Consider the following 25,576-nt stretch of genomic DNA (forward strand, 5'->3'; position numbering starts at 1 on the left):
TAGGTTTCTTTCTTTCTTTTTTTTTTTTTTTTTTATTCATTCGTGTGTGTGTGAGAGAGAGAGAGAGAGAGAGAGAGAGAGAGAGAGGCAGAGACACAGGCAGAGGGAGAAGCAGGCTCCACGCAGGGAACCCGACGTGGGACTCAATCCCGGGTCTTCAGGATCAGACTCTGGGCCGAAGGTGGTGCTAAACCACTCAGCCAACTGGACTGCCCCACCTGTAGGTTTCTGAGGCCACCAGAAGGGTTGGAGGGGCTGCGCTGTTGGAGGGGCTGCGCTGGGGACTGGCCTTTGTGAGCAGCTGTAGTAATTAGAGTGAGCATTGTTTGAGCACCTGTGGTGTACTGAGCCCTGGGCTCAGAAGCGTTATCTCACTGAGCACCCAGAGGACCCTGGGAGGTAGGTCAGATTGTCCCCAGTTTACAAGCAGAGACAGGCCCTCCAGGAGGGCCACCACGTGGAAGCAGCATCCCCCAGATGGAAGCAAGGCCGGGATAATAGTCCGGGGTGGCACAGTGCAGAGCCTGCATGCATCTGGAGTCCTTTCCCTTCCTTCAGAAACGTCAATGCCCATTGAATGAATGAAATATTACGTAAGTCAGAGAAGTCGAAACACTCTCTCCAAGTGTACAATCTAGACATTAGCTGTGCACCTTTAGGCAAGGTATTTAGCTTCTCTGTCTCTGTCTCTTCACTTGTACGATGGGCAGATTATAGTTAGCACACACACTTATGAGGATTAATGGGGTAATGATCACGAAGCACTCGGGACAGGGGTGCTGGGTGGGGTGCTGTTAGGGGGATGATGGCCACGGTTACCAGGAGGTGCGGTGGGTGACGAGCTGAGGATGACATGCGGGAGGTGAGAGCAGACAGGAGCACCAGCTGATGGGTGGCTGGTGTGCACCAGGTCGGGCTTCCAAGAAGGGAGGATGACACAGGTGAGCCACAGGGGCAGGGACAACACGTGGGGGGTGACAGGAGGGAGATGGGCCCTGCCAGAGAGATCCAGGCCGCGCACGACCTCTAAGAGAGTTGTTACACCAGAGATGGGGTGAACCCAAGAGGGACGCTGCTTCCCTAGCTGTCTGGGAGAATGCCAGGCAAAGAGAGTGCGTGACACTTTGCTGGGGCGGGAGGGCTGTGGGGTGGGGGTGGGGAGGCAGGGGTGGGGTGGGAGGGGGAAGAGGCTCCAGATCAGTGGCTCTGAGCTGAAGACACATCAAATAAATGGAAGCTATTGGGTTTGTGAGGGAGCGGCCTGGGAGTTGAGACCGCGGAGGGAAAGGTGAGGCGAGCTCTGCAGGATCTCAGATCCAGGACCCCTGGGCAGCGCAGTACTGTGTTTCCTTTCTGTGGGTGCAGGTGTGTTCTATAGGTGGGTATGGAGTTGAGGGGGACAAGGAGTGGGGGACACCTCCCAGGTTAGGTAGATGGACTGCAAGGGCTACTTAGAAGCAAGATGACATCGGGAAAGTGGGCAAAGGTAGTTGGTGGAGTGCCGGGCGTGAGAGGGGGGCCTGTGAGTTCAGGCAAGATGAAAGGTGATCACAGAGGGAGCTGGGCATGAGATGGATCCGTCTCAGGGAGACCTCTGTGTCTACACCCCAGAGCCAGCCTTCTGGCTTCCTTTGACTCAAGTCGTGGTCCTGGGGTCCTGGGATCGAGTCCCGCATCGGGCTCCCCATCTTCCCAGGGCCCATCCCTTTCTGCGGAGATGCTTATGGAGCCAACTCTGAACCCCAGCCCTGGAGCCGGACTCTGGGTCTGAATCAGACACGTGCTTGTACTGAGCCAAGCGCTGAGCGTGACCCACACCAGGATGGTCACTACATAAAATGAAAGCATTCCATTTCCCGGAAAGAACGTTAGCAAGACCACCGGGCACACAGAAGAGGAACGTACATGAGACCAAGACAACAGTTTCCTGGTTGTGTGGCGGGGGGATGAGTGGTGGTGATGGAGGTGGAGAAAGGGAGTCTGGAACCTTGCTCACACTTCCGACGGTTGTACGGGGCTGAGAAATGCGGCAGGCAGCCAAGTGTCCTGATTTCAGGAAATACGATGGTTCTTTTTGGTGTGCTTCTGGATGGTAAGAAGCCTCAGGTGCATTTGCATCCCCAGTTGTGCAGATGGGTGAACTAGTTTTCCACCATGTGGGCATCTGCAGTAGCTGCTGGCGTGTTGCTTGGGTGAAGGCTGGAGCTTTCCTTTTTTTGGGGGGGGGGGGTTGGTAAGGCTGGAGCTTTCATAGACAAAGATGGCCCCAGGCTAAGAGTACAGCTGTCACACCAGAGTTTGGGTTCAAAAATGGCCCACAAAGGGTAGAAACCATGGGCTGAAACCAACAAAGACGCAACTCTGCAATGTTAGGTCCTACACAATTGTATAAGGGAGAAGGAGTGATTCTTTGGAAGTTAGTCATATGATTAATATATCAAGCTGATATTTTTATCAAGCATCAAGAGAGTCAACAGTGTCCAGATAATGAAAAGTGTAGTCAAACAATTCTGGGCCACACAGAGCTCTAAGGGTAGTTGGTTATTTCGGGGTCCTATAAATTGGAGTGTATCAGGAGGAGGGTGGCCAGCTCAGGGGGGGGGTGTGTGATAAATCATACTGCGAAAGAAAGAGTTGTCATATCGCGGTCATCTGATATATCTTATGTGTTGAATGAGTGAATCATCTAAATGAGACAATACGTATGGATTTTGCTACCTGAAAAGTTGCCATGTTGGGAAGAGAATGTGTATGCCACGTCCTCCTATGACGCAAGAAGAGAACCACCTTTGTTACAGTTCTTGAGTGACAGATTTCAGCACGAATTAGGGGAGAGTTTGGTGAGAATCTCTAGTTCCTTTTGTCATGTGCTTCCATCTACTGCCTTGCAAAACCCATCCAAACAGGAAATAAGCTGCTTGACTACGGTCTCGATTAACTTTCCTTCGTCCAGGTGACCTGTTGGTAGAGCCAGCTTGGATAACAGGAGTGTGGGGCTCAGGGGAGGGGAGGTAGGAGCTTGGGAGAATGCATTAACTGTTGATTGGAACCTTTTCTAACAAACGGCTTGGCTCTCGTTGGGCGTGAAATAAACCTGTGGGGCTTAAAAAAAAAAATCTGTGTGTGTGGAAAAAAAAAAGAAATAAAAAATCTCTGTGCGTAGACCTTTTATTAAAGAATACCGCATATAAAATAAACAAATATGAAATGTAGAGCTTAATGAGTTTTTACATACGCATGCCTCCGCGTAACGACCATCCAAATCAAGATACAGACTATTTCCAGCAATCTGGAAGGTGCTGTCTTGCCAATCCCTCCCCACTTCCCACAGATAAACATTTCGTGGTTAATTGTAGTGTTCTGTTGTGGAAAGGAAGGCTCTCACGCTCACAGCTAGATGGTCAGCAGATGAGCCCGGCCAACAAAGAGAGAAGCATTGGCTTCTTGTGGAGATGTGTCTAAAAGGAAATTAAAATGGAGCTACATTTTGAGGTCGCATGAATCTTGGTGGATCCCAGGACCTTTCTTTGGCTGAGATATTTAGACACTGTTTTAAGAAAACTGTTTTGCTCGTGTGTAGACTTTTATCTGGCTGGGTTTCTATCCGGATGGTTTTCCTTTCTACTTATCTGACAAACCATAAATTTTATTTCCTTTAAGGGCAAAACCAACCCTTGCGTGCGTTCATGGCCCAGGTTTTAAGAGCCGGCCGCCCTTCCGATCCTGTATCTCTGGTTAAACACATTTTTCTTTTGCTTGGATCCACTTGGCAGACCATGGGGGCCGACGATCTGTAGTCCTCTGTGGAGAACTCCTGCCCACCCTGTGGGACAAGAGGAAGCCCCATTCCAGCTCATTCCACTCTGGTTGCCACGTCTCTCCGGCTGGAAGCCTTCCTCCTGGACACCGGAGTGCTTTACCTGACCTCTGTCGCTTGTCCTCGCTTGTTTTGTTCTCCTTTCTTGGTTTTTAATTGATTTTCCTCTGGCTCCTTTAAAGAGCGGCAGGTAGTTGGACTTGGGACCATTCATGTGCCACCATCGCTGTTGAGCTTCATGGGTCCGTTTGTGTCCAGCTCTGCAGCCTGCTTTCTGGTGAGCTGCAGGTGATCGGTTGACGAAATGAGAGAAGTGTCAGGATGCCGGGAGGGGGTTAGTGCCCCGCGTGTTATCTCCTTGTCTCGTGTTTGTGATGTTAGAGACGCGGGGGGTATAAGCACCAAGACTTGGAATTGGCGTCTTTTGAAGGACTTTCCTGCTTCTTGCCCTATCGGGAATAAGGTGGTTGAAAAATGTAGCTTTCTCTTTGAGCTTAGAGGATTCTTTCTTTCACTATTTATTTACCTAGAGTTGTGGTAACATACTTAATATAAAATGAACCATTTTAACCCTTTTTATGTGTACCATTTGGTGTCATTAAGGACGTTCACGTTGTTGTGCAAACATCACCACCATCCCCCCACAAAACTTTTACCATCTTGCAAAACTGAAACTCTGTCCCTGTTAAAGAGTAGCTCTCCATTCCCAGTGCCCCGTCAACCACCATTCCACTGTGTTTTCTCTATGATTTGACTATTCTAAGTGCCTCATTTAAATGGAATCAGACAATATTTGCCCTTTTGTGACTAACTTATTTCCCCGAGCGTAACGTCCTCAGGGTTTACCCACATTGCAGCATGTGTTAGAATTCCCTTCCTTTTCAGGGCTGAATAATGTTCCCTTATGGACATTTATGTATTTATTTATTTAAGATTTATTTATTTATTCATGAGAAACACAGAGAGGAGAGAGAGGCAGAGACACAGGCAGAGGGAGAAGCAGGCTCCATGCAGGGAGCCCGACCTGGGACTCGACCCCGGGTCTCCAGGATCACATCCTGGGCCAAAGGCGGCGCTAAACTGCTGAGCCACCCAGGCTGCCCGCGACAGACCATATTTAGAACCTAGTTTTTAATGCAAGGACATCACAGACCCAGTCTTCTTATTCTCACATGTCTGGAGCACCTACTGCATTCTTGACTACACGCCTGTTACCTTGTTGGGGGGCTTCCAGGTGTGGCTTCTGTGTTTCAGATGGAGAAGCAGAAGCATGTATGGGTGAAGCTGAGCTCTTTGGGGGGAAACAACCCCTCAAACTCCTCATTTCCCACGTTTGTTGCACAGAATGCTTTGAGGTATGGTCTAATACTTCTCTTCTTTTGGCAAGCCACCTTTCCTAGATTTATAGAAATATGACTAGGATTGTTTTCGTGGGCTTCAAAGCACAAACAATGATGTGTCTTAGGTGTAGGCTATTGGCAAGGCTGGTGGCATGTGGGGTCATTGTCCCCTAAATAAATATTGTCTGGAGACTTTTAATGTGATGTTTAAGATATATATCCATATATAGATATAGATAGATTTTTTTTTTTTTAGAGAGAGACTAAAGCACTATTTTAAGGGAATTGAAAATACAAAAAAAAGAAAGTGAACAAGCCAAAAGCCAGGCCCAGTTCTTCTGTTAATTCATTTTAAGACTCTAGAGAGGCTCTTCATTGTACTCCCTAGTTTTCTCCTTGGTCACATGGGAAGAATATTCCTACCCTCCTCCCACGTCATAGAGGTCTTCATAGGGAAGGATGGTTCAAAGCCCGTAAACCCTTTTTTTCCCCCAAAGATTTTATTTACTTACTTGAGAGAGAGTGAGAGAGCAAGCAGGAGCCCGACATGTGGCTTGATCCCAGGACCCTGAGATCATGACTTGAGCCCAGGGCAGATGCTTAACGGACTGAGCCACCCAGTTGTCCCTGAGCCCAGAAACCTTTTAAACAGGATTTCCTGTCAGTTCAAATGGAACTCCCAGCCCATCTTCAGCCCCTTGATCTGTACAAGGAAATGCGTGCTCGGGTCACGTGCACTAATCCACCTCCTGGTCTTCCCTGAAAGGCTTACCTTCCAAATCCATTCCTCTCTTCATCAAATAATCATCAATGGGTTCCTTTTTCTAGGCAATGCATTAGCATCCCAGTGAGAGAGAGGTGAACAAAATTTCAGATTAAGTGTATGTTGATCAAACTTTTCTGGGGAAAAAAGAGGATTCTGTGAAATCATACCTCCAGATTATTTTCATGCTCAGAGGCCAATTTGCACTATGCAGCCTCCCCTTCTCTCCCTTTCCCTCCACCAAAAAGCAAGAAAGAAAGAAGCTGTTTTGACTCTTAGCACCTCTTTGTCCTCTCCCTTTTTGAGAAAAAATATATTTTGAAGATTTTGTTTATTTATTCATGAGAGACACAGGCAGAGGGAGCAGCAGGCTCCCTGCAGGGAGCCTGATGTGGGATTTGATCCCGGGACTTCAGGATCACACCCTGGGCTGAAGGCAGGCTCCAAACTGCTGAGCCCCCCGGGGATCCCTAAAAAAAAAAAAAAATTATTGATTGATTCGTGAGAGACAGAGAGAGAGAGAGAGGTGGAGACATAGGCAGAGGGAGAAGCAGGGTCCCCGTGGGGACCCTGATGTGGGACTTGATCCCAGGACCTCGGCATCATGACCTGAGCTGAAAGCAGACACTCAACCACTGAGCCACCAGGTGTCCCTCTTTGTCTCTTTTGGATGAGTGTCCAGTGCAATCTTGATGCTCACAGATATTATCACTTCAAGACCTGGATGCAAACAATCTTTCTGTGCTTCTGTAGTTTTCTCTATCAAAGGAGAATATCAACAGGTTATAGATACTCAGGGCTTGGTGGTTGATCAACAGGTTATAGATACTTGGGTGGGGGCAGGGGGGACACCGGTGACATGGGGCAGATGGCTTTTGGTAGATCTTTGGTGCAGGGGTCCCTGCTCTCTGACAAAAAGAGACTATCTGAACCCAGACATTCCAAGTTCTTTTGGCAAATGGCACCTTCCCCTTGGGACTAAAGCGGTGACAGCCACAGCTAGTTCCCAGACCACCCGTCCCAGACTAGGTAAAGCTCACATGATCAATAGGTAGAGGGAGTCTTAAAGGTGCACTTTTCTGAATAGGGATACTGATTGCACCCTGAAAATAAGAGTTGGGGCAGAGATTCATGTGAAGGAACCCTTTTGTGGGATGATTTCTTGGCCCATAAGAGACAAACCTCATTGAGGTGCTGCTCAAAGTCATGCAAGAAGGCAAAATGAGTGACGGGTAACCTGGAAAGTGCTGGATGCACCTTGGGGAGACCTGCCTCTCCATCCTGGGGCCTCTGTTTCCCCATTGATGAAATGCAAGAGGTTGACCAGATGCCCCTATGGTTCTTTGGTGTCTGATCCCCGCACCATGGTTCTGGCAGTGTTTTCCAGCTCAACTCTTGGCCATACCACCTCCGGCCTGTAGCACGGTCTCTGGTACACGCCTTTGGGACCTGTTTGAAAGAGAGTGTTGAATACACAACCCTGAAGACTCTAACGAACCCTTCTAGGTAACACTTACTTCATTGCACTTTTAAAAATGAAAAAGAAAGAACACACCGCTTAGCAGACTCATGGTAATCAGGGCTGACAGATGTCACTCCGAATTTTATTATTTAAAGCCACAATGATTTTCCAAATAACCTGAAAATATATAATCCAACCTCAAAATAGTGTCCTGTAACACAGGCCAGGGAACCCTGTAGGAAATGAAGTCAGAATTTTGGCACCCATGATGTGGTGGTTCAGTGGCTTTGAACACTTTCACGTCCTCCCAGGAACAGAGCACATGGAGTCCTATCAAGTTGCTCGGCGTGGATGCCAAGCGCTCAGAACGCAGAGAGTGTCTTAGGTGTCTCACTCTGGTACCTAAGCCAAGGTGACACCTCTTCTAGTGCCCATGAGGAGCTTTCTCCCCATTCTATGAGAATAGGGGTGAATATAGAACAACCTTAACATGTTTAAAAAAAAAAAAAAGCACCTTTTAGCCTGTTAGTTATTCTACTGTATTCGGCATCTGGGCAGGTGGGTGGTACCGGCAGTTGTAACAGGGAACTAAAATGTATGGAGTAGGGGCCCCTGGGTGGCTCAGTGGCTGAGTGTCTGCCTTTGGATCAGGGCGTGATCCTGGAGACCTGGGATCGAGTCCCACGTCGGGCTGCCTGCAGGGAGCCTGCTTCTCCCTCTGCCTCTGTCTCTGCCTCTCTCTCTACATCTCTCACGAATCAATAAATAAAATCTTTAAAAAAAAATGTATCAAGTACCTACTGTGATCTCGGCAGTGTGCTTCATGTAACCCTTGTGTTGTTTATTGATTCCTCGTAGTTATTTAATGATGTATTAAACATTACTAATATTTGCATTAACTACATTAACACAGGATTGATGATAAAGTAATGCATTCGTTACATGGCTTTGTGGGAAACTACTGTCCCATTCGACAGATGAGGAAATCGAGGCCCAGGGAGGTTAGGGAACTTACCCCATGGATTACAGCGAGGAGATAAGGAGGCGCAGGGGCCTTTGAAGGCTGGGGGGGGGGGGGCGGTATTTGGGGTTTGGGAGCCGGCCTGAGTTTCAGTGCTGGCTGGGGCCCTGGGACAGTGGGTGGGACCAGGGAGCTGTCTTTCGAGGACCAGGAGACTGCAGAACTGGTCTGGTTTGAAGTGGGAGGGAGGACAGGCATCTGGGCCCCGTCGCCTGCGCCCCGCCCTTCCCACGGAGGCGTCAGAAGCCAGGCCCTCTGCCCCCGGTGGCAGCCCCTGCAGCACATCCCGCTGGATGCTATCTCTCCAGATTGATCTCCAGGAAGCATCTCCCGTGGCTTCCGAGCTGGGGCGGGGGGAGGCCCAGCATCTGACTGGCCGTTATTTGGTTTTCTCTGACTAGATCTTTGTTTCACTGAAGCCCTTGGTTGCTGAGGCTCCCGTGCCTCGGCTTAATCGCTGCCGCATGGAGCGCTAGCCTGGTTAAGTAAACACCGTTGGAATATTACCTGTCTGTTAACCTGTCAAAATTGCTTTACAGCCCCCTTTTATCTCCCCCCCCGGAATTTCCCCTGGAGTGGCCTGCTTGCTCTCTGGCTCCTTTGCTCGCTGCCCCTCCACCCTGCAAAGCCTCCCCACCCCCCGAAGTCATTAAATATTGTCGGAGTTCCGCCACTTACCGCTGCCCGGTTTGCCCGGTGCGGGTAGATTGCTGTTGACTGTGATGCAGACCGAGGACACCGGGCCCCCAGCCCCGAGCAGGGAGCCAGGATGCCCGCCGGGTGGGCCCCAGCCTGGGGGAGACTGCCCGGTCCCCCACGTTGCCTCCCAGCCGAGCCAGCCCTCTGCTTGGCGGCCTGACACCCCTCCTCCTCCGCTCTCTGTCCGCCCCAGCCTCTCCTTGAGCCCCGAGTTTATACCTTTGAGGGGCTTCGGGGAACATCCAGGTCTGAGTCTCCTCCAGGCCAATCCCCGGCCCCCATGGTTTGGTCTCCCGCTGTGGTGAATAAATTCAAGGATCCTTTGGAGAGTCACTTGTTGTTGATGATGATGTTACGGGAAAATACGTAGAACGTGAAATGTATCGTTGTAGTCATTTTGAAGCGCACAGCTCAGTGGCATCAGGTGCATTTGTTCACAGAGTTGTGCAACCCTCACCACCATCTAGTTCCAGAACTTGTGGAACCCACCCCACCCCTTTCCCCAGAAGGAAACCCCGTACCCGTTAGGTAGTAATTCTCCATGCCTCCCTCCCACCAGGAGCCCCTGGCTACTGCTCATCTCCTTTCCCGTTGCTGTTGCAGGTTTCATGGAAAGAGGGTCACACAATCCGTGGCCTTTTGTGGCTGGCTGCTTCCCCTAGCCTGAGGTTCTCGAGGTCCTGGAGATTGACTTTTGTCTTCTGCTCAGGGTGGGAGGACTGCCTCAAGGGACAGTGGGACAGTTGCTGGGAAACCTCTGGGTCCTGTTCGTGGCCGCCTCGAGCCTCTGATCTCTCCATCCCGGGGCCTTCCCACCAGAGCTGTTCGCTGTCTACTTGGGGGGGCCGTTGGGACTTTTAGTGAGGCCACGGGGCCTTCCCTCCCTGTGTGGCTGGGCCGAGGCGAGTCCGGAGCTCACCCAGGGCATGGAGAAGACCGTGCAAACGGGGACCTCTCTCGAGCAGCCTCCATCCTCGCGATCCCAGCCAAGTGCTACTCTCTTTTCATCCTCTGGATCAGGAATCCGATGGGTCCTGGGACCAGTTCCCTCTCGGGGCAGTGAGCGCAGGACGTTGCACGGAAGAGCCCCAGCTTTTTCATCAGTCAGGGGAACGACGTTAGGGGTGTGGGCTTCAGCGTCAGCCGGGCATGTGCGTCTTCCCTATGTCATCTCTTAGCCGCATGAGCTCAGTTTTTCCACCTGTAAAATAGGGATGACAATGCCTTTCCTTTGGGGCTATGATGATTACATGGTGATTGCATGCGGCACTGGCCATAAATCACTTTACACCGAGTGTAGTGCTTGACATTTAGGACATGTACAGTAATTGGTTATTGTTAATAAAATCCAGGATAAATTAATCAGTACCCCACCCCACATCAACCTCTGCCATTCTAGACTTCTGGCGGCTTCTAGAAAGTGCACAGGGCTTTGGGGCAGCACTTAATTGGGTGCGTTTGTCGGTTTTCAGGATTCTGAAAAGCTCTAAACCCGGGTCATGGCTTGGCCTGTGACAAGGAGAAAACCTTGCTCCTATTCAAGTCAGCAACAAAACAAAATGTCCCCATTTTTTTTTTTTTCTCTCGCTTCACCGTTTTTGGAATTCCTCCATTCTAAGGCCATTCCCGACTCATTCGTGTTTCCATTCCAGTAGGCTGACCCCTGGGACGTTGGTGACATGGCGCTCATTAATCACACGTGACACGGAGGGCCTGCGGAAAGTGTGGGAGAGTCGAGATGCTGCCCGAGCGCCCGGTCCCTCACATGGCAGCCTGACACGGGGCCAGTGGAATCCTGTGAAGTTTCTTGAACACCTACTAGGTGACTGTGCGAGGCAGGCTGCGGGGATGTCGGCGGGCGCATTGGTGGTTCTGTTTCTTGGCTGTTGTGAAACCTCTTGGTTTGGTCCCACGTCTGTGAATCATTTGCCCTCAGCCTGTGTGTGTGTCTTGTGATAGGAGCAGAGGGCGTGGATGCTCCTTGCACGGCACCTGATTCTTGGCTGGCGCTCCGTGGGCCTTTCAGGAGACCTGAGCAGAAATAGGTCAGGGTTCTAGCTGCAGGCTCCTCAGAAGGCCTTCTTGGGAGCTTTTGATTTTTCATTCACATTTCAATCAAGCAAAGAGGTGCTTGATTTCCTTCTTATTTTCTCCCTAATTGTATGTGTATGTGTGTTCATTTTTTTCTCTGGGAAGGATGAACCTGTAGACCTTTTGTTTTCTTTTTTTTTATTTTATTATTTAGTTAGTTATTATTTATTTATTTATTCTGTAGACCTTTTCTAAACTCAGGTTTATTTATTTATTTTTTTTTTTAATTTTTTTTTTTTATTTACTTATGATAGTCATACAGAGAGAGAGAGAGAGAGAGGCAGAGACACAGGCAGAGGGAGAAGCAGGCTCCATGCACAGGGAGCCCGACGTGGGATTCGATCCCGGGTCTCCAGGATCGCGCCCTGGGCCAAAGGCAGGCGCCAAACCGCTGCGCCACCCAGGGATCCCTAAACTCAGGTTTATATCAATAAACTCAGATTTATTGAGATCTAATTGACGTCACCTCTCTTTGCTGTTCAGTGGATTTTCTATTTTTTTTTAATCTTTTACTTTATTTATTCATGAGAGACACAAAGAGAGCCAGAAACATAGGCAGAAGGAGAAGCAGGTACCATGCAAGGAGCCCAATGCGGGACTCGATCCCAGGACCCTGGGATCACACCTTGAGCCAAAGGCAGACGCTCAACTACTGAGCCACCCAGGTGCCCCTGGATTTTCATTTTTTAAAAATTTTTATTTATTTATGATAGTCACACAGAGAGAGAGAGAGAGAGAGAGAAGCAGAGACACAGGCAGAGGGAGAAGCAGGCTCCATGCACCGGGAGCCCGACCTGGGATTCGATCCCGGGTCTCCAGGATCGCGCCCTGGGCCAAAGGCAGGCGCTAAACCGCTGTGCCACCCAGGGATCCCTGGATTTTCATTTTTAATGCAAATCGCCTTTCCTAAAATATCCCTGAGATCTGGTTGGGAGCACCGTGACTCGTGTACGCATGCAGATTTGCACAACTGGGAGGGTAGTGCTTGATGCCCAGCCCGTGGGATGAAATTATTTCAGATCTAATTAGAGAGTGGTCCTGGGGAGACCGATAAAGACCGGCGAAGGGAATTTCTGTCTTGGGGGAGAAATGAGCTACAATTGCTGGGCGTTTGCCCTGGCATCTTAAGGAAGATAGTAAGCGGAGAGCTGAGCTGGAGGACGTAACGTGTATGTCAGCAGGTTGGGTTCAGGTAGACTTGCCACGGCTTCCTGAGGCTGACCCTGGCTGTGAGTGCTTACCTGGAGGCCCCGAAACTACTCACATCAGGGATCCATGAAATGGGAAGGACAGGCCTGGGGCTCAGGCCATCACAACATCTTGCCTTCGAGAGACTGGACCTCATTTTCTTCATTAGCTCTAAAAGGAGCTTCCTGGGCCGTTGGGTTCTGGGCAGAGGCTGTGTCTTCTTCTCCCCGTGTCTGAGCCCTCTAGGCGCTGTGCTGTGGGGGTGTGAGCCCCAGTGACCCCCAGTGCCTTCCAGTTCACCGGCTCGGTGATAACGTTCCAGTGGATTTCGTGTTGTGTTGCTTGGAAACGGGTGGAAAGAGGCCAGTCGCCATCTGAGCGGGGCTCCTGAACTTTCTGGGGCCACCTTTGTGCTAGGCTCCCTACCCTCGCTTTGCTGGTTCCTTCCCCGGCCCTGCCTCTTGAGGAGAAAACAAGCAGAACTCCATCCACGCTCAGATGAGCTGCCTTAAACAAGAGGGGCCCAGAAGCGGAGACCCCCGTCTGCCTTTCCCAGCGGCTGCCTGCCTTCCCTTCTGGGGCCGAGGCAGGCGATTGTCTTGCCTTCAAGCCATCAAGAGACCACAGCCAGCCTTTGAATGTCCACTTGGGGAGCGTGGCTGGGGCTGCAATATGCCTGTCAAACTGAAGGGAGGGTGCTTTAGAAGGCTCCAGAGAATGGCTTTGTCTCCTCGCAGCAGCTCGTGGGCTTGCAGCCATATCCTGGCTGAGCGATAGTGGCTCCAGCTTCTCCGGGGCCAGGGCTGAGTCACCATGAATCCCCCACAGCGTTGGCAGTGGCTGCTTAAAGAGACCCCGCCTAGAGTAGCAGCAGCACTCTGGGGTTTCTCTGGAATCAAGCAGGATGAGGGAAGGGAGAGGGTCCGAGTGTATCAGAATCTTCCAGCATAAATGAATGATCCCGGAGCCCCCGCAGTCAGCCTTTCTGCCATGTGGTGGACCCCAGCTCCTGCCTAGGCTGGGCACAGGTGGAGTCAGGCCCTCTGAGCATGGGTGGCCCAGTTCACCTCTGTCTTGAGACAGGCGTGGGGGGCTTAGCTGTGATCTTCGCACCAGCTCTTTGCTGTAGCCCAGAGGCTCGGGTGGCCAATCCAGGGGTGCCGTGCCTTTCCCTTCTGTCTCCCTCACTGCCCACCTCTGGGTAGGCCCAGTGAGGAGGGCTGATGAGAGGGACCCCAGAGTTAGATCACTCCTCTTGTCTTCTGGAAGGGTCGAGAGGCAGGGACAGACTGAGAGTCAGCCTTGGGATTAGGACCCCTGCCCCCAACTTCACTTTCTTCCTTGTTCCCCTCCGCCTGGATGCGGGGAGCACTGAACACTGCTGCCACTTGATGGCTTCTGGCTGCCCCTGTATTTCCTCTCCTGAAGGGGCCTGTGTTCCACATTGCCATCTGATCTTTCTGCGCTGGCATATGGGAAGTGGCGCATCTTCCTCGAGGCCAGGCAGGGCGAGGGTGGTGGGGAGCAGTGGAACCTGAGAGTAGGTGAAGGGAGACAGGGGTGGGTGTTCTGGAAGCCCGTGTCCATATATATAACTCCACACATTCCTGTGATTGATCTGGCTTGGAAAGTCAACCGTACACTGGATGGAACAACCAGACCAAGTTCTGAGGTCCTGAAGACGTTCTAGAGTCCCTACAGACGTTTGCTTTAAAGGCAAGGGCATACAGACTTGGAGGGATTATAGGTGATATGAAAGCAACTTTAAAGCATCTTTAAAGGAGGAAGGGCCCTGCTGACCTTGGATTACCCGCCCCCCCCCCCCCCCCCCCCCCCCCCCCCCCGGGTTCTCTGACCTGGTGACTTGGGGCAGGAGGGGTCTGAGGTCCTCCACCCCCTTCCTTCCAGCCGGCACTCCCTGGCCAACTCTGTGGGCTTCAGCATGCCACCTACTGAGGCTGGAATCAAAACCCTGAGAGAAGGAGTCATGTGGTTTTGTTTATCCTGTGACACAGCCCCCGGGGTGGCATTCTGAATCCAGGCTGCCCGAGCTGGAGTCCTGGCTAAAGCCTCTGTAATCCAGTCTCTAGAGGGACTTAGAGTGAGTTCTCTGCTCTCCCCCATTCCCTCCCACTCCCGCCCTCCGCAACCCCCGCTCCCCCCAATGCCACACCAGAGCTGACTTTGAGTCACCTCTGTAGGAGGTTTGTCTTTTATGCTGGAGTTGTATGTAGCACAGTAACACCCTGGTTATTCCTAAATGTCAGGCCTAATTTGCTGCAAGTTTTATTTGATTCCAGCAGCATGTTTTATTTACAGTACGAAGGTCTGTCCATGGATCCTCCCTCTTTACAGTTTGTGCTTGCAGAGCATGCATAACTCTTTACAATTAAAAGAAAACAAACACACACAACACTGAGGGGTATTGCTTACAGCTCAGGGCCCTGGTTAATGTGCGGTCACTTCACAAACTCCAGCTCCGTGATAAGGCACACGTACGTACACCCAGGCAGTTAGAAATCCAAGGTCTGATCTTGTCGTGGCTTGGGTTTTAATGTAAGGTTGATAGGTTGAGTCACCTAATGTCAGAGATTTCCAAATTGGCCGGACAAGGCTCCCTTAGCAGTAACGTGCTGGCTTCATTCGCCCTGGAAGACACACTCTGGATAATGGGGCCTTGGCTTTGAAGGCTTAGGTCTCTGTGCGCTTCCCTGCTCCTATTGAATTACTATAGTATTTTATCAGCTAACAAGGGAAAGTGTCCTCTTCATCTTAAAGCCTGTTTTTTGTTTTTTTGTTTTCTCCTTCCTTGCAACCAGATCCCACCTCACCTCCCTAACAGCCAGGGGACCCTGTACGGAAAGGGTGGGTGGGAGGGGGTGGTTTCTTCTGGGCAGCTCCTACATCCCTTTAACCAATTAGATTTTTCTCTTCCCTGGGAAGATCCTTCTGTAGTTTCTGGGCAGAATTCAAAAGCGAAATGGGTTTTAGCAGCCACACAACCAGACCACAGAGGCCCCAGGGAGCTGACAAGCGGGAGACCTTGGGCATTGTTCTCGGGGAAATGAACTGGCATCCTTTGCCGCAAAGACTTGATCCCTCCTGACCTGAAGGTGTGGCCTTGAGCAGAGCGACAAGATTGCAAACATTGGGGGGAAGAAAGTATCTCATGTTGCAGCCCCTTTTCCTCCCAGAATATTCTGAACTTCCTGTCGTTTAGAATCAGTTGCGTTGAGGCGAAGAAGCTCTGAGTTGAAAGCAGCGTTTCCCCCTTTAAGAGGTTGTGTTGTGTATTAATTCAAGCTGAGCTTGGCATGGAAGAGCATTCCCTCTGACCAGTAGCTTGTTTTTTCTTTTTCTTTCTTTCTTTTTTTTTTTCTTTTTTTGCAGGCCAGGATGGCACTTAAGAATTCCCCAGCATGGGGTCTGGCTCCGTTTCTCTAAACCTTCCCTGCCACCCTCTTTTCCAGGCTTCTCAAATATATAACATTTTACAGTGCAAAGCATGAGGACAAAGTGTTTTTGCATCAAAGAACAGGAGTCTCAAAATAAAATATGGGCTTCTTTTGGAAAGGGAGACGATGGCTCCAGTTAGCATGCTGGGCAGGTTCCTGGTCCGGCTCACTGAGAGCCCAGCCGGGGCTAGATATGCAGGCCATTTTGCAATCTCCACCCCTCCCCCTATTTCTTGCACCATTAAAAAAATAAAAATAAAAATAAAATACAAGGCATACAGCTTTGCTGACTACCAAATCCTTTTGTCCTTCCTGTTGCATGCATTACTACCCAGGCCTGCTCAGGCTTTGCTTCAGGAGCTCCTGTAGACACTACAGAGAGATGAGAAGGAAATTAAACCCAGTGGGGGTTGCTCCTGCACCCCAAAAGCAATTCCATGATTGAAATGCCAAAGATCCCAAGATCCCTCTCTCTGTCAGACCCGGAGAGGGGAGAGTGGGAGTAGCTTGAGCCAAAGGGAATGAAGGTTTAATTTCTGAGTGGCTCTTTGAAATGATGAGTCTGGTTTTCGGTGTGAGGGGGGAATGCCTATCCCGAGGGTCCATTAACTCTTTCCAGTCCCATGGTTTTCTCTGTAAGGTGTAGAAGAATCTTTTATTGTCCAAATGAATTTAAAGTGACAAGGTGATAAGGCATATGGGCTCAGGCTTTCTGCAGGAGAGTGTGGCGACATGGATGAAACACCTTGAAGGACACACTCCTTGACACCCTCTCTGTGCACCTCTAGAAATTTATTCTGAGGCCATCATCAGACATGCCCAGCATGGGTTTGCGCTTTCGCATTTATGGAACAGCAGGAAACCAAAAGCAAATGGGAGTAGCCTTTGAGGGGAGGGGGGATCGGCCCTCCGTTGAGTGGAATATGTGCTAGGAAGCTACTGAAAATAATGCTATAGATTTCTCTTTGTTGACTTCGAAATACGTCATGATGCGTGCTGTTCAGTGAAAAAAATCTGTTTGCAAACTCTGAGCTCTATAGCATGGTACACCAGACTAGGTCCTGAAACAGAACAAAGACAGTTGAAAAACTGGGATAACCGACATGAAAGCCATAGTTCACAGTATTATGTCCATGTGAATTTCTTAGTTTTTTTTTTGAATTTCTTATTTTTGACATAAGTGCTGTAGTTACATAAAATACCCATGACGTTTGCTCTTCCCTGCGTGAAGGGCCTACAGGTACTCTGTACTATCTTTGCAACTTGTCTGTGAATCTAGTATTACTCCAAATGAAAGGTTGTTTTTGTTTGTTTTTTAAAGCGTAAGAGCACACTTAAAATTTTTGGAAGGATTTTTAACACAAGATGAACAGATTACCTCTGAGTGCTGTGATTATAGGTGATTTTAATTTTCTACTTTGTGATGAGAATTATTTTATGTCAAAAAAAATCAGGGAAGCTTATTCCCTTTGGGGAAAGAAAGTAGAACACAATATAATTTTGTTGTTATTGTTTTGGCATTATTGCCTCTCTCTCTCTCTCTCTCTCTCCATTAGACTTTGGGGTAAGGGTTTTAGTTCACTCTTTTTTTTTAAGATTTATTTATTATTTTAGAGAGAGAAAGAGGGAGAGAGAGAGAGAGAGAGAGAGAGAGAGAGAGAGAGCACGCACATGCACTCATGTGGGGCCAGGGAGGGACAGAGGGAGAGGGAGTGAATCTCAAGCAGACTCCCCGCCCGATGCTGGACTCCATCTCATGACTTTGAGATCACGACCTGAGCCAAAACCGAGACTCAGACGCCCAACCAACTAAGGCCACCCAGGTGCCCCTAGTTCACTCTTCTGGGCACAGCCAGGCAGGCAAGATATGTCATGACCCGGAGCACAGCCTTTGCTCTTTTTTGAAAAAATGTTTTCTTAAATCTAGAAAATGGGGTTAATAACTCTGTTCTCTTAAGGCCATGGGCAAAAGCTAACCAAGTCCATACAGTATTACTAACAGTGGAGGCCACAGTCCCCTAGGGGACCCTGCCCCTGACGGCTGATGGTGTTGGCTGTTTTTTACTCTAATCTATCCCTTCTGAAAGATTATATGCTAATCGTTACCACTTCTGTGATAGACGAGTGTGCGTTATATTTATTTGTTAATTCACTTAGTAAGAATTTATGGGCTGTTACTCAAACATTAAGTATTTGAGGACCATGATTATGCTTCCCATCCCACTGTCCCGTGCTCTGTGCCCAAATAATCTTTGTGGGTTGTGTTTGTATATGTTGTGTCTAAATTAGGCCAGTTGAGAAAAATCCTTCAGAGGTGTGATTTTGTTTTCCTGAGCCCCGACTCTCTCATAAAGGTTCATTGACTTCCCATGTCCTCACCCTACCTTACCTCTAAGCACTAGTGGAGTGTCTGCGTGTCTCCGGGGAGATGGCCATTGCCATCATTCCTAGCGGAGACCGATTCCTATAAACTCACATGTCCAGGAAGGGTGGCCCCAGGATCGTCAGCTCAGAGCCAGAGCTGGCGATTCCCTGCGGAGACCAGAACGCTCTGCACATGGCCCCAGAAGCCAGGCCACCACCGGCGTCCACCACGCCGGGTCACTGCTTACCTCTCGAGCCGGGTCCCCAGAGCCCGTCGGAGCTGCGGTCTCCTCCGCAATAGCATCCTGGCCACTCAGGCTTCCTGGGTCTAATGTTCCATGATTCTAGAACATTTGGCAAGAGAGCAGCACCATCCTCCCTCGGCCCCCACAACACAAAACAAAAAACATCCCAAACCAACATCAGAGGCTTGAGCGCTTTGAACATACCATTTCAAAAATGTTTATTTAATACTGGATAAAAATATACCGCCTTACCTTTGAAAAAAATAACTAAATAACCAGGAGGGCTTCAAAGCATTTCCTTTCCCCTCTGCTTTCCAGGAGGAGAAATATTTTTCACAGTCGTTTGCATATTAAAGGGGGGGAGGCCCCCAGAAGCCCTTGGTTTACCGGACTGCGATCAGCCAATCAATCAAGTATTTCTCCTGAACGGTGGTTTTGTGCACGGGTGGAAACAGAGACCCCGCTCCCTTTCTATTTTGTTCTTGAAGCCCCTATGTGTGCTGAGAAACTTAATCCACTTGTTTCTGATTCATTTTACACGTAACTCACCCTAACGCTATTTAGGGTGAGGAATTCCAAGTCCAAGAGGTGCTTCATCCCGAGGAACAGGAAATTGCACCTTGCACGGGGTGACTGCAGACCCAGGCCGCCGTGACTGGTCCTGACCCGGACTGTGTAGAGTGAAGCTCTGCCTTGGGAGGCCCTGGGTCCAGCCCTGAGCCCTCAGAAGCTTTCTGCTCCCCTCCTCTCTCTCCGGAGCCTCCTGAATCTGTAAGGGTCTGTGCCCGCAGCTCTGAAAACCCACCAGGTCCGCTTGCTGGTCACATGGAGCAGTTTCGGGGTGGCCTTCCAGTTTTACCCCCCCCCACGCCCCCTATTTTATTGTGGAAATTTATAGACATACATAAAAATTGAAAGCATTTTGCAGCGAGCGCCCACACACCCGCCACCCCGATTCCGTGATTGACCTCTGCCGGACTCAGTTTATCACACAGCCAGCCTGATGTCCACGCGTTTCTCTGTCCCCTTTGCTTTGATCCATTCAGAGTAAGCTGCAGACGTCAGTTCCCTCCCAGAGCACAGCTTGCGTATCTTGAACTAGAAGCCAGTAATTGGTTGCGGGCCTTCTGCTTCCTCGAAGGCACCATCGGCGTGTACGGTGCTGCACACACCTCGAGGGTCCCCAGGGTGTGGATGCTCCCGGCGCCCAGCGCGTTCCCACGTGGCCTTTGCCAAAGTCCGTCCCCACCCCCATAGATAGAGCCATAATAGTGGCACTAATCAGTTCTTCTGATTTTATTTTTCTGTCTGGATTAGTTTTGCCAGAGTCAGGCCCTATATAGGTATTCCATCGTGTGACGACTCTTGGACTCTGCATGACGTCTCTGAGATTCGTCCCATTGTTGTGCACCTAGGCTTGGTGGCTCTGCTGCTGCACATGGCTCTGCTGACTGACTAACCCATGGTTTATCCACTGTCCTATCCATGGGCACCTGCCTCGATTCCAGTTTCCGGCTGCACTGAATTAAGTTGCTGTGGACTTTCTTGAACACGGCTTCTCGCGGACACACGTCTTCCTCTCGGGGAAGTCACTAGGAGTAGAATTGAGGGGTCATAGCATAGCTACCAGTTTGGTTCTGTAAGAAACCATCAGCCCTCTTCCCTACGCACCCGCACGCTTTTGCACTCCCAGCGACTGCCTACAAATGTTCCAGTGGCTTCTCCCCTCTTTTGCATGCAGAGCGGTCACTCTTGAGCGGGTTAGCCATATTGGTGGGTGGGAGGGTGGACCTTGTGTCCTCACTGTGTGTTAGGGGTGTCACCTCTGCTTGGACACAGAGCAGGTTGTCATGGTGGGAAGAGGGAGCCTTCCACGAAGAAGCACGACGAGCCAGCTTACCTCTGGTTTGACCTCTGGGGACCTCAGGAGCCTTCCTTTCTCTTAGCAAATTAGAGCTTTCTGATTATATCCTGTCTCTCTCGTAGATCCGTTCTCTCCCCTACCCTCACGGTAGGGCATGTGTCCCTACCAGATTCCCAGTGCTGGGAAGCCCAGTAGGCCCCCCTTGGGGATTTGTGCAGGCACAGCTTGTTCCTGAGGCTCTAGCAGCACCCTTGTCACCAGACCGAGCCCAAGACCTGAGCATTCTCAGCTCAGCTGGATCCCCATGTACAGCCAAGGGAGAGACACATAGTAGATGCTCAATAAATATCTGAATAAAGGGATAGAGTAGCCTTTTCCCTCTTACAAGTTTTTCTTTTTTTTTAAGATTTTATTTATTCATGAGAGAGACAGAGAGAGAAGCACAGACATAAGCTCCTGTGGGGAGCCTGATGTGGGACTCGATCCCAGGACCCTGGGATCACGACCTGAGGCAAAGGTAGATGCTCAACCACTGAGCCACCCAGGTGCCACCCCCGCCTTGCAAGTTTTTATCCATGTATTCAGCAAACACGGTCTCAGGATCTCCTGTTCCCGGTGCTAACCTAGAGGCCGAGGGTGGTGTGGAGGCATGTAAGGCCTGCTGCCTATTCCTCTGGAGCTCTGTCTGGGAGCGCCTTGACTTCCGGTGCTGTGAGAGGTCACGGGAAGGAAGTGCCTTCAGCCGCACACTGTCACCTGCCACCCCTGTGACCCTGCATGTGGGCTGAGCCTCAGAGCCTCCATGTGCTCCCCTGTGCAATGGGATAGTAGGGGTTTCCACCTCACAAGGCGGTTGTGGGGCCCAGAACCCCTGCCTAGAAGGCCCTCAGCATGTGCCCGGTGCAGAATGCCACGCCGGGAGGGCCTGCTCGTAGTCTCCTTATGTTCACAGGTGCACCTCGGAAGCGACAAGAGCCACCGCGCTCTGGTGGGTCACTGGGCTCTCCCCCTAGCAAAAGGCAGACACACCTTAAAAGCTGGGATCGCCCTGTCTGATTTTTCTGGGCTCTCCTCTGTGTTCGGCATAGAGTCTACGAGTGCAGACCAAACGAACACGCCAAATGAACACATGGTAAATGGAGATTCATGTGTAAGGGATTTTTTTTTCCCCTTTTTTCATTTTGAAAAGGCAGCCTGGATCCCACAATGGGCGTGGCGTTGGCTCTGCCCGCAGACCTGGGTCGTGTCAGACGGGCTCCTCAAACCAGGGCTTTTTCAATTGCGTTACAACAACGGATGCTTCATGAGGATTTGCTGATATTCTTGGACGTGGGACCTAGACTTCTCTTCCTGCCGAGCCGCAGGCTATTGGGCTCACCCGGCTGAGTCTCGTCTCTTCTGAGTAGCGACGATTGTAAATAATCGCAGTGAAATGCCTACAGGCGATTAGCCTGTGCACAGGCTACAGTCCCAGCCCTGATTCTAAGAACACGAGTGAGGAGGGACATGGTGAGTGGCTGTGACCCGGAGAGGTCACCCCGGAGGCCGCCCCTTCCCCCAGGACGGGACCGTCCCCGCTGGCTCCCCCAGATCTGGGTCGCCCTCTGCAGTGTTCTTCACCCACTTTGCCAAGCCGGTCCCGGCTCCCCTTCTGGGTCACATATCCTCAGCGCGCTTCCAACAGCTGGGCCTGATGTCAGAGGCACAGAACTGTCTGGATTCCCGTTCCCGGCCTCCCTCCCCACCGCCCTTTTGATCCAAGATTGAGTAAGAGACGTTGGCAAGAACCAGGAGAGACAACTCAATTGTTTCAACTTGCAGAGAGGGGGAGATGGGTTCTCATCTGCAAGATGACTCATGCCCCCCCTCCGGCCCCCCTCCCGCTCCTCCCGCCCCGCCCTGCCATTAGAAAGTTCAAAACCGAATACAAAACCAGCAACAAACCACAAGCAAGTTGCCCCCTTGTCTGTGCACACACTTGGGAGTTCAGAGAGCCCTTGGGGAGGGAGAGGCTGGCCTGGATGAGCTCCTCAAGGGCTTTGTATTGCCAGCTCCGTTCTGTGGGGTCCGTTCCCTGCTTTGGGGGTCTGCAGTTTGGAGGCAGGGCCACCCTGGTCAAAGCCAGGTTAATGGGACTGGCTCTCATGCAGCTCGCTCCCCCTGCTGACTTGCACACCCCCACCCTCCTGACCCCCCTCCCCTCCAGGTCCCTTCCCAGCGGAGCTCCGAGAACAGCTTTTTCTCTGTTTCCTGGACTCTGAATGCGGTAGCTGTAGTCCTTGGGCCTGCAGCGCGGGCATATCATGTAACTCCTCCAGGCTTCATTCCTATGCAGGACAGGTAGGCTGCAGGCTCTAACACGCCGCCAGCCAGGCTCCACTGAGGCCTCGGCACCAGTGGAAATTTAAAAAATAAAAAAAATAAAAATAAAAATAAAAAGAGGGAGCAGGAGGGAGTGAGAGGGATTATTTTGTTTCAACGTGTTTGAAAGCGGGATCTGTGGCCAGTTGGGGTTTTTTTTTCCCCTCCCTCCCCACCCCCCCCTTATTTACACAGTCTGTTCGGAGGCACACTAGGGCCTGTTTGGATTGGGAGTTTGCTTCGGAGCCAGGCCAAGGATTTCAGCAGTGCGCGTTGGCACTGCCACCTCGGCGGCACCAGGAGGCCCAGTCGGTCACAAGACCTCACGGGGCCTCCTCGCTCTCTGCTTATCCTCCTTTTACCTCCTCTTCCTTCCCTGCAGCGGGACCCCAGCAGCCCTGGGGGCAGCGGGGGAGTGAGCTCCCTGACAAGTGGACCTCACCTGCAGAAGGAGGGCTCTCCGCGAGGCCTGGGCAGGGGTATGATGTGTGTGGACAGACAGGGAGGAGGGCTGCTGGGGTGCAGACCCTGGGGCAGATGCCTCTCTAGAAAGTCTGGATCCCCCCCCCCCTTAACCCCAGGGGCTGTGGTGAAACTTGCAGGGGGTGGACCAGTTCCACGTGTGGGATTTGGGGAGACACACGGTGGCCGGGCCCTCTCGAAATCTGCCATCAGGAGTGTCCTCATGGGGCGGACGAGCTGGATGGAGTAAGGCTTGTCTGCGGAGGCAGCGCAGAGCAGAGCCAGCCAGCGTCCTGTTCCAGGTCTTGTTGGGGGCAAGTGTGATTCAGCCTCAGCATCAGCTGGGAGCTTGCTGGAAATGCAGACTCTCGGGCCCCACCCAGACCTGGTGAATGAGAACCTGCCTTTTATCAGGGTCTCCAGGTGCTTCCCCTGCGTGCTACACTCTGAAAAGCACCGTTCTGGGCCCACGGTCCCCAAAGGGGGGGAGGCGGTGTCCCTGGCATCCTCATCCTACCTCGAGATGCTCTTGGACAAAGGGATTCTGTGGTCGATGCGTCTGGAGAGTGTCGCAACAGGCGCCTTCCACCCTTGGATATTAATGTGCTCACGGTTGCCGGGGAAGCTCTACAGGAAGAAATCTCTTTAGTTTGCTTTGAACTCAGGATTTACCACATTGGATTCAGATCATCTCCTACCATTCCTCTCGCGAGGAACACGTGTTGATATTCTTGAGCGCTAGTGGTGTGTGACTTCTCCTTGGAGGAGACATAGCTCCCAGTTGATCAAACATTTTTTTACCCTTGGTTTTTTTTTTTTTTTTTTTTTTTCAAGGAGCTTACTTTTGCTGTAGATCAGAGGACTGGAGCATGGTGGTTACGATGTAGACTTGAGTTAAGGACTTGGGTTCTAATCCTGGCTCAGCCCCTTTGCTAAGAGAGTGGCTTTTGCCGTGTTACACAGCTGCTCCAAGCCTTCGTTTTACCTTCTGTAAAATGGGAAGAATGATAGTACTTCCTAGATAGACTTGTGGTGGGGTTTGGATCATTTGGTGTCAACTTAAATCAGAACAGTCCCTGGGGTGGGGGGACACCTGGGTGGCTCAGCGGCTGGGTGTCGGCCTTTGGCTCAGGTCATGATCCTCAGGGGATTGAGTCCCACGTCAGGCTCCCCACAGGGAGCCTGCTTCTTCTTTTTATTTTTTTTATTTATTTTATTTTATTTTTTTTTTTAGGGAGCCTGCTTCTGCCTCTGCCTGCGTCTCTGCCTCTCTCTCTGTGTCTCTCATGAATAAATAAAAATCTTAAAAAAAAAAGGAAAAAAAGAACAGTGCCTGGAACATAGAAGCCCCCTAATAAGTATTGGCTAGCAAATCATTTTGTGTCTTACTTTCTGGGGGTCGCCGCCTCACAAGTAGTCTGGATGAATAATCCCCAACTCAGTTTGGCATCAGAATCTCCCATGGAGTTTCCGGAGCCCCGTGCCAGAGTCCCTGAGTCAGTCTCTAGCGGGAAAGCCTGGGGATCTGCATTTCATAAGCTCTGGGTCTGATTCCAATGCATCAGGGTTTTCCTTAGGTGGCCAGGAAGTACCTGCTTCCAGACCAGTGTTCTGTGGCGAGGAAAGGCCTGCCCTGATGGCTCACACTGGTTTCCAGCTAACACTTCCCTGGGGAATGTGCAGTCTGGACTGGGGGCCTCAAGTTGCTGATAGAAATAGAACCTTCTCTCTGTACTTCATTCTCCTCCTCTACCACACAAGAGGGCCATGCAAAGTGTGGCCCTTGGATCGCCAGCGGTGGTATCTAGTTGGGACTTGCTAAAAATGCAGACTCTCAGGCCCCAGCCCAGACCTCCTGAAGCAGAAACTGCACTTCCACAAGATCCCCAGGATCTTTCTTGTTAAACAGTGCCGCCCCAGAAAGGGTTCAGAAAATCAGTTTGTGGAAGTCAAAATGCAGTTAGCCTTCTTTCCTGATGAAAAGAGAACTCGGTTAAGCCGAGGACGGGGCCACGTCGGTGGACGTGGGGACAGTGACCAGCTGTTATCCATCCAAATGGGTAAGAGGAAACAGGCTTCAGGAGCCTCGGGGATGACAGGCGGATGGATTGGCGAGAACATTTCCTGATGTTGCAGGCTACAAGTTCCTAGGAAGGTTTGCAGGAATAAGTAAGCTTTGGACCCGCTTCTCTAGCATCTATTAAAATCGGACTGATTGCTATGCATCCATTTTACAAATGCGTACACAGGTGCCAAGTATATGCAAAGCCTGGGCACCAGTAGTTTGTAGATGGCTGTGATTCCGTGTCGCTGTTTAGGTTCACGCTTCGCATCACTCACGATAAGCATGCACCTTAAGCATGCACCACGGAGCTTCGCGTGCACCAGCGGGGCACTCTGGTGTGGCTATCTATTGCCGCGTAACAAACCACCCCAAACCTTAG

The 25,576-nt window shown here is 50.8% G+C and overlaps 2 long non-coding RNA genes across 2 annotated transcripts; both read right to left on the bottom strand.

The window, feature by feature from the left end:
* Positions 1-3,152: 3,152 nt before the first annotated feature.
* LOC144309871 (uncharacterized) lies at positions 3,153-5,430 on the bottom strand. Its single transcript, XR_013375762.1, has 2 exons — positions 5,033-5,430; positions 3,153-4,266 (listed from the first exon to the last, which is right to left on the bottom strand). It is a non-coding gene; the product is annotated as an uncharacterized LOC144309871 (long non-coding RNA).
* Positions 5,431-20,049: 14,619 nt separating this feature from the next.
* LOC144309870 (uncharacterized) lies at positions 20,050-23,435 on the bottom strand. The gene is made up of 3 exons (XR_013375761.1): positions 22,254-23,435; positions 21,934-21,999; positions 20,050-21,791 (listed from the first exon to the last, which is right to left on the bottom strand). It is a non-coding gene; the product is annotated as an uncharacterized LOC144309870 (long non-coding RNA).
* Between the last annotated feature and the right edge of the window lie 2,141 nt (positions 23,436-25,576).

This window comes from Canis aureus, unplaced genomic scaffold (genome assembly GCF_053574225.1).
Source record: "Canis aureus isolate CA01 unplaced genomic scaffold, VMU_Caureus_v.1.0 ptg000221l_RagTag, whole genome shotgun sequence".
Taxonomy (NCBI): domain Eukaryota; kingdom Metazoa; phylum Chordata; class Mammalia; order Carnivora; family Canidae; genus Canis; species Canis aureus.